The sequence below is a fragment of the Puma concolor genome, chromosome B1 (assembly GCF_028749965.1).
Source record: "Puma concolor isolate L17-30 chromosome B1, mPumCon1.1.hap2, whole genome shotgun sequence".
NCBI lineage: Eukaryota > Metazoa > Chordata > Mammalia > Carnivora > Felidae > Puma > Puma concolor.
This window is the reverse complement of record NC_141670.1, coordinates 52,197,043-52,206,083: the sequence shown is the minus strand read 5'-3', so window position 1 is coordinate 52,206,083 and position 9,041 is coordinate 52,197,043.

The following is a 9,041-nucleotide window of genomic DNA, read 5'->3' as shown; positions in this document are numbered from 1 at the left end:
CCATCACTGAAAATGCTGATGTCATTTAAATAAAATTGTTCTCCCCTTTAAAACTGAGAGCACAGGATGAGTGCTTCTCCTCATGATGCTTCTCCTTTTCTACTCCACCCACATAGTCACTTTTTCCTGAACAGGTGGTCTTTGGCAATGCTCAAGTCTATGGGTCTGCAACATGCCCAAATGTGTGAAGTGGAAGAAGACATAACAGAGGTAGAATGGCTCCTGGCTCTCAAAGGAGTTACAGACTAGCTGGAAGCACAGCTGGCCAACAAGCAACAACAGTGCAGAAGGATGAATGCTCAAGAGCTGGTGGGGTAGAGGAGCTTGGGATGCCTGGTTTGGGGAGATGAAGGTCTCTGCTTTTGTGGACTTCCCCTCCCTGCTCCCCTGCCATTGCCAGACCACATGGAAAAGCAGTAAAACATGGAGGTGAAGAGGATGAGCTCCGTCTATCCTGCCTGGTGTTGTTTAACCCCTGTTCATCAGCTTTCTCATTACACAATGGGGATGATAATACTAGTGCTTACATCATACGATTGTCATGAAATTATAAGATGTTGCTACAGAACAGTGTTTACAAGAGTGCCTGACACACAGTATATGTTCAACACATGTCACCATGTGTTACATTCAATATTTACATGGGGCGCCTGGGTGGCGCAGTCGGTTAAGCGTCCGACTTCAGCCAGGTCACGATCTCGCGGTCCGGGAGTTCGAGCCCCGCGTCAGGCTCTGGGCTGATGGCTCAGAGCCTGGAGCCTGTTTCCGATTCTGTGTCTCCCTCTCTCTCTGCCCCTCCCCCGTTCATGCTCTGTCTCTCTCTGTCCCAAAAATAAATAAATGTTGGAAAAAAAAATATTTACTTGTTCACTTTCTCTCTCTTTCTGTCTTTCTCTCTCTCCCTCCACTAAATTATAGCCTTCATGAAGAGGGATTTTTTTTATTGTTTAGTGTAACAATCTCAGGGCTTGGAAGAGGTGCTAGCACACAGGCACTTACTAAATACCTGTGTATTGCATGTAAGGTGGCTAATAGTATACTTGGCTTGAAATATTTTAGTAACCTCCTCCCAGCCTCTATATCCCGCCAATAATTTTGCTCTCCTGCCTAAATCTTTTAAAGGCTCTTGGTGCTCCTGGGTGGCTCAGTTGGTTAAGTATCTGACCCTTACTTTCAGCTCAGGTCATAATCTCACGATTTGTGCAATTGAGCTGTGTCAGCTCTGTGCTGACAATACGGAGCCTCCTTTCACTCCCTCTCCTCTCTAAATAAATAAATAAATAAATAAACATTAAAAAAGGATAAAGTCTCACAGATGAACATAGGGGAAGGGAAGGAAAAATAAGATAAAAACACAGAAGGAGGCAAACCATAAGAGAATCTTGATTACAGAGAATGAGCTGAGGTATGCTGGAGGGGAAGTAGGTGGGGGGATGGGTTAAATGGGTGATGGGCATTAAGGAGGGCACTTATTGGGATGACCACTGGGTGTCACATGTAAGAGATGAATCACTGGGTTCTACTCTTGAAGCCATGACAACACTGTATATTAACTTTAATTCAAAAGAAATAAAGTCCTCTTTCTCCACATCCTTACCAACATCTGTTGTTGCCTGAGTTGTTAATGTTAGCCATTCTGACAGGTGTAAGGTGGTATCTCATTGTGGTTTTGATTTGTATTTCCCTGATGATGAGTGATGTTGAGCATTTTTTTCACGTGGCCATCTGGATGTCTTCTTTGGAGAAGTGTCTATGCATGTCTTTTGCCCATTTCTTCACTGGATTATTTGTTTTTTGGGTGTTGAGTTTGACAAGTTCTTTATAGATTTTGGATACTAACCCTTTATCTGATATGTCGTTTGCAAATATCTTCTCCCATTCTGTTGATTGTCTTTTAGTTTTGCTGATTGTTTCCTTCACTGTGCAGAAGCTTTTTATTTTGATGAGGTCCCAGTAGTTCATTTTTGCTTTTGTTTCCCTTGCCTCTGGAGACATGTTGACCCAGCAATTGCACTACTAGATATTTATCCAAGGGATACAGGTGTGCTGTTTCAAAGGGACATATGCACCCTAATGTTTATAGCAGCACTACCAACAATAGCCAAAGTATGGAAAGAGCCCAAATGTCCATCGATGGATGAATGGATAAAGAAAATGTGGTATACACACACACACACACACACACACACACACACACACACACACACAATGGAGTATTACTCAGCAATCAAAAAGAATGAAATCTTGACATTTGCAACTATGTAGATGGAACTGGCGGGTATTATGCTAAGTGAAATTAGTCAGTCAGAGAAAGACAAATATCATATGACTTCACTCGTATGAGGACTTTAAGAGACAAAGCAGATGAACATAAGGGAAGTAAAAATAATATAAAAACAGGGAGGGGGACAAAACATAAGAGACTCTTAAATATGGAGAACAAACAGAGGGTTACTGGAGGGGTTGTGGGAGGGGGGAGGGGCTAAATGGGTAAGAGGCACTAAGGAATCTACTTCTGAAATCATTGTTGCACTATATGCTAACTAATTTGGATGTAAATTTTAAAAAATAAAATAAAATAAAAAAGAAATAAAGTCTCCTTTTCCCACAAATCAAGAGTTCACACTCTTTCCCTATTCTGTATAATTGGCTTCAGCCTGTGTGGACAGCTTTGTCACTTTCTCTTGCTCCAATCCCTACAACCATCTGGCACAGTCTACTCACTGTCCTAGCTCCTGCTTTTTCTCCTCCAACCTGAGCCTTTACATATGCTTTTATTTTCTTTCTGTATAACGTGCCTTCCCTTATTTCCCCCTCAATTAGAATCCTAATTCTCTTTCACAGTCCATTTCACACTGTCTTTCAGTCGAGAGCCTCTCCTTGACCTCTCCTATAGTACTACATTTCTCCCCTTGGTGTGTCTATTTTGGCATTTGTCTTGTTCTTCCTTGTGTTAGCATTGGTGGGGTGGGTATACATCTGCCTCCTGTTTAGACCCGGAGCCGGAGCTCATTCAGGGCACTAACTGTGTCTTTTTTGTATCTTCATATGTGCTTGTTGAAGAACCTAATATGTTCTTCATATGTGCTTAATATGTGCTTGTTGAAGAACCTCAAAGTTACCCCAAATCCTGTCACCTCAAAGTTATTGGAGTCCTTTACTTGCTATGGCCTACATATTTCACATCCCAGCCCATGAGTATCTTGCTTATTTACTTGCTTATTCATGTTCTGCTTTATAACATGAACTCAGAGGTGCCTGGGTGGCTCACTCAGCTGAGCATCCAACTTTGGCTCAGGTCATGATCTCACTGCTCGTGGGTTCGAGCCCCATGTTGGACTCTGTGCTGACAGCTCAGAGCCTGGAACCTGCTTCAGATTCTGTGTCTCCCTCTCTCTCTGCCCCTCCCCCAGTCACACTCTGTCTCTCTCTCTCAAATATAAATAAACTTAAAAAAAAACCACAACAAGAACGTGAACTCAAAGATGGGAACCTTGTCTATCTTGTTTACATGTGAGTCCCTAGTGCTTAACAGTGTCTCGTCTGAACAACTGGTCAAGTGATTATTTGAGGGATGAATAAGTTCCAACTGGCTCTGACATCAGTGTCTTTGTGGGAGGAGTCTGACTCTGTCCAACTGAATTGCTCATCACTTTCCCACATCCCTCCTTCTCCATCATTTCTGCTTTCTGACTCTCTCAGTGCAGGTCTGACTTCTATATGCCCAGCAGCCAATTCTAGGTACATGTCTGTTCCATAGTTTTTTAACGTGGTGAGAACAGTGCTCTTACCAACACTTATATATTTCAAATGATATCACCTCAAAATCAATTACTTTTGTCTTTCATGTGGAACTTTTAAAAAAGCACATTCCCAGTAGTATTCACAATATTGAGAGATGTTTCACCTTGAACAGAATGAACTTCTAAAAGCTTTACTTTGATTGTCTGGATTAGATGAAAAAAAGTGAGTTGTTATTGGAATTAACAGATTTTTTCCTATCAACACATCTGATTACAATAATATAAAACTGGCATCATTTAATCATGTTTACCATTCTTCCCTTGGTGGTGGTTATCAGGTAAACAGCTATCACTTCACTCCTAGCATGTGTGCAAGAAAACTTGGAATTGACAAATGTATTGGCAGCGTTGTCCAGAAAAACACAGCCAATCGATAGAAGATTATATATATTTATTTAAGAGTTGTATGATAAGGAGTTGGCTTGCATGGCTATGGAGCCTGGCAAGTCCAAAATCTTCACAGTTGATGTCTCAGGCTGGCAGGCTGCTGTAGAAACAGGAAGAGCTCACGGTCCATTTCAAATGCTTCCAGGCAGGGAGAATTCTCTCTTACTTGGGGAGAAGGCAGCATTTTATTTTATTCAGGCCTTCAACTGATTGGATGAGGCTCACCCACATTAGGGAGAACAATCTACTTTATTTAGTCTGCTAATTCAAATATTAGCCTCATTCAAGAATGCTCTGACATACACCAGAGTAACATTTGACCAGGATTTAGACAGTGTTCTTAAAATCACTGATGACCTTGGAGGTAGATGCTGATGCTTCTGGAGCAGATCTGTGTCCTGCTTTTTATGTAGTCAGTGCTATCACCACGGTTCTCTGGGAAGATGGTAAATGCTGATAACCATTTTGTGCATGTTACAGTTTTATCGTTAACTTTATTGAAAAAAAATATTTACATTTCCATTACTCATGCAGTTTCTTTTTTGTTGAACTTATTGCTACTGAAGGTTTATTGTAAAATGAAAACACCATAGCAAACACTAAAATAAATAGTTCTAGATTTATACTGCACAGAATGTGGAAAAGTTGCCACAGCAAGGCTGCTCCCATTACTGTCTATGGGCCCTTGAGCAAGACCACTGCCTTCTAGCTTCTGCACATCATACCTCTCACCCTGACTTTCCCCACTGACCTGGGGGGCCTGGTGGCCTGTGGTTTCCTGCACCTTGCAGGGCACGGCACAACTGGCAAGAACAGAAATACTGAGTCTGTATCTTAGCACCACTCCAGAGGGGGAATTACTCTCCTTAGTGGCTTGTGTCTATGTGCATTTCAACGTCTAGAGGAGAGCTGCACGCAATGTCTCTGAGATGGCTGCACTGAGTCAAGATAGGATTGGGAAGGAGAGGCAGGTCAGCCCTCATTGTCTTCCAGATGTATCCTGGAGTTGAAGTGAGAACTCACTCACTGCACATGTGACTCCCACTCCAAGAGATGCAATTGTGGCAGAAGCCAGAAGTACAAGTGAAAGGGCACCAATCCTATCTTGGCTTCTTTTAAAGCAATTATTATTTTTTTTTACAATGTTTTTATTTTGTTTTTGAGAGAGAGAGAGAGAGAGAGAGAAAGAGAAAGCAGGAGAGGGGCAGAGAGAGAGACACACAGAATCCAAAGCAGGCTCCAGGCTCTGAGCTGTCAGCACAGAGCACAATGTGGGGCTTGAACCCACAAACTGCAGGGGCATGACCTGAGCTGAATTCAGACGCTTAACCGACTGAGCTACCCAGGCGCCCCTTAAAGCAATTCTTAAGAAGAGTCCATTACACAATAACAAACTAGGCAGGGCACTAGGACAATATGGGTCAACAGTCACGATCCATGACAGAGCATTTGGTCACCCTACCTATAGGTGTTTTATCCTTGGGCTCTAAGGGATGCTCTGATCTCAACTCAGTTTTTAGGGTCGTTTCTCTGTTTGGAGTTTCCACATCTGTGTGGTGTCAGTGACCAGGACTTGCATGAGCGTGGGGGCAAGATGGGGATTCTGCCCTCCCGCAGACTTGGGGTCCTCCAAGAATTGCTGCCGAAGGCTGTTCAGTGATGCTTCCTAGGTGACTTGGAGGGAAGGGCTTCCCAATGGGACCACCCATTCTCTGTTCTTACCTTGATGTAGAAAGCCCAATTTTAACTCCTGGCCTATATGGGGCCTGAGGCCTGCACTCTTGTCCCCACGGAGGACTTAAATCCACTTGTTGTTGTGGCGTCTCTCCTCATTTCTGACCCTTGTGACTTCCCTGTCCCAGCCTCCTTCATAAGTGCAACTCAGCTACCCATGAAACAGACATGTACTGAAACCAGAACTTCTGTATGTTTGAGTAGGAGCTGAAGGGGGAGGATTGCTTAGGATGTCCCCTCCCTCTCAGACATCAAACCTCTAGGCCTCCTCTGCTTGTCCTTGAATAGAAGGCACCAAATGACTGTGGAAGTCAGATGGGCATAGGGGTGTTTTTCTCCCTGCTAATCGGAGACAGCTTCTTAAAGGCAGAAACTTCTAGCACAAGGCTGAGCCCGTGGAAGATTCTATAGGGAAGGCCAGGGAGAGAGTTTTCTACCTCTGTCATACGGTAGAGGCTACAACTCTGCTTTTGGCCTTGGAAGGAAGGAGGATTGTTTTGTATCTGAGGAGTTTGATAAGATAGATTCTCCATACCTCTTTGGGCAGAGGAAGTAAGTTCCAGGATTTTCTTAACATTTTCATTCATTCATTCTTCCTTAACTCTCAAAACATTTTTTAAAAGTGTATTTATTTATTTTGAGAGAGAGAGAGAGAATGTGGGGGAGGGGCAGAGAGAGAGGGAGAGAGAGAGAATTTCAAGCAGACTTCACACTGTTAGCATGGAGCCCGACTTGGGGCTTGAACCCATGAATGACAAGATCATGACCTGAGCTGAAACCAATGGCCGGATGCTTAACTGACACCCAGGTGTCCCACCCCCGAAATACTTTTTTAACATCTACACCTAATGTGTGGCTGAAATGCTAGCTGTGATGCCAACCCTTCCAGGTTAAGGAGAAGAGCTGCCCCTGAGGGCAAAGGAGGGCCCTACAGACTCACTGTGTGGACACAAGTCTCTAAGAACCACTTCTTCCCCCTTCACAGCCACTACAGGAAACTCTTATGGCTCCCATCTCTTTGCTAGAGGCCTGACTATTGCTGGGAGGAAGACCCTTGGCCAATCTGTGGGTCCACCAATGGGGGTGGTGACTAGGGGCTCTCTTGGCAGGAGAGCTGGGGAAGGTCCAAGTCCAATGGGGGCAACAACACCAATAGAACCCTGTCAACAGCTCAGGGTCTGAGTGGCCAGAAACTGAAAAGGTTCAAAGCTTCAGGGGTCCTGAGGGTCGGTTGGGGCATTGGCAGGACAAGCCTGGGACATTGGGTGTGGATGGGATGGTTGAACAACCCCCCTTGACTTGGGAGAAAGGCAAGGCAAGAGGGAGATATTAATCCTTTTATACCGGATTGACCCAGCCTAGTGTTGACCACTGCTTCCAGCATCTTCTGGATACTCTAACAGTACTCTCAGCAAAGCTTCTTCCCAGGCTGGCCAGGGTACCTGATTCTCTCCTGCTCCAGCACTGTCTCCAGCATACGGCCTGGAAGAGTGCCCATCTGCCCCTTCCCCCTCCCCCCAAACACACATACATACTCACACACACATACACGCACACACACACATATTTTAAGCATACATACACCCACGCATGCACATGTGGGTGTGCACGCACACACACACACACACACACACACACACACACACACACATCTCATCCACACAGGCTGCAGGAGTGTTTTGCAATTCTGGTCAGGCCTGGGCAGGATAAGATGGCAGCTCTCATATTTCCCTCTAGGTCATAGTGGTTTCAGTCACATAGTAGATGTGGATGTTTAAAAAAAAATGTGAAATATGAATACATGAATAAGTGAGTGAGTGAAGGGATGGAAATTTAAGAAGAACCTGGAACCTCCTTCCTCTGTCCAAAGAGGTCTGGGAAAGCTTACTGTATTTCTGATATAAGGCACACTCCCAGTGGCCTCAACGTAAGAAGGAAAAGAGTGGGGCAGTGCTCCTTGTGAGGCGCCTTCTCAGCTGGGGCACACCTGTCTCCTGGACTTCTCTCAGAAGGTGCTCCAGGCCAGTGACATGCCTGCTCTGGGGCTCCCTCTCTCTACCTGAATCCAGCTTGACCTCCAAGAGCAGGCTGACTGCATGGAAACACATGGAGCCAGGCACACTTTGGATGGCAAGACCCAGAAGGCAGCAGTGGCAATGGTGAGATGATGGGTGTGATCCACTTTGGCCCATCCCATCATCAGCAAATAAATAGGGCAGACCACAGAGGTGGGAGAGCAGACCGCTGGCCTGGGAAGAATCAATGAGTGGTAATGTCTCTTCTGTCTTAATCCTGGGGGCCACAGTCCCCTGTCAGTTACACAGCTGTGATAAGCTGACTACTACAGGATTTGTGCCACTGTGTGGATGAGGCATGAGGCTGTAGGGGAAGCAGCACAGAAATAAGAATCCAGGAAACCGAGTTCTAGTCGTGATTCTCTCATTGCATCTTGTGTGACTTTGAGATAGGTACTTGACTTCTTTGAACATTGAGCTCCTTGAAAAATGAGTATAGCCAACTTTGCTTCATCTCTCTTCTAGGGGAGATGGGACCTCCCAGGGTTAGAATGAGAGAGAGACTTTAGACACCAGCCAGCAATGCCCTCACCTGACACAGATAGAGAGCTGAGGTCCAGAGACAGAAGGGACATGGGCAAGGTCACACAGCAGACCAGAGGCAGAGCTGTGCTCCCAACCAGGTTTCTGGCCTCTCGGGCAGCGCTGGTTCCCCTGCCTCAGTCTAAGCAATGTAGGTCCTCACAAAAGGAAGAGTTTTCTATAGGCTCTAGGCAGCTCTAGGTCTTCTAGCAGGGAGACCAACACATGAATTAGGCTGCAGGAGGTCAATCCTATTGTACAAATTGCAGAAAGGAAACAGAATCCCAGGACCTGTTCCCACACTAGCCAGAGAACCACTTTGTTAGCTGGAAGTCTTTCCTGGTGTCTGGTGTCACCCTCACCCTTATCCATTTAAACCCACTGGTGGTAGTTCTGTCTTTAGTGTCTAAGCTCAGCCTTAGTCAACAAGTGATGTTTGCCTGTCTGAGCATAAACTCTGTGCTTATCAGAGAAATACAGCTTTCTTCCAAGATGCAGGGAAAATTCATTTGGGTTGGAT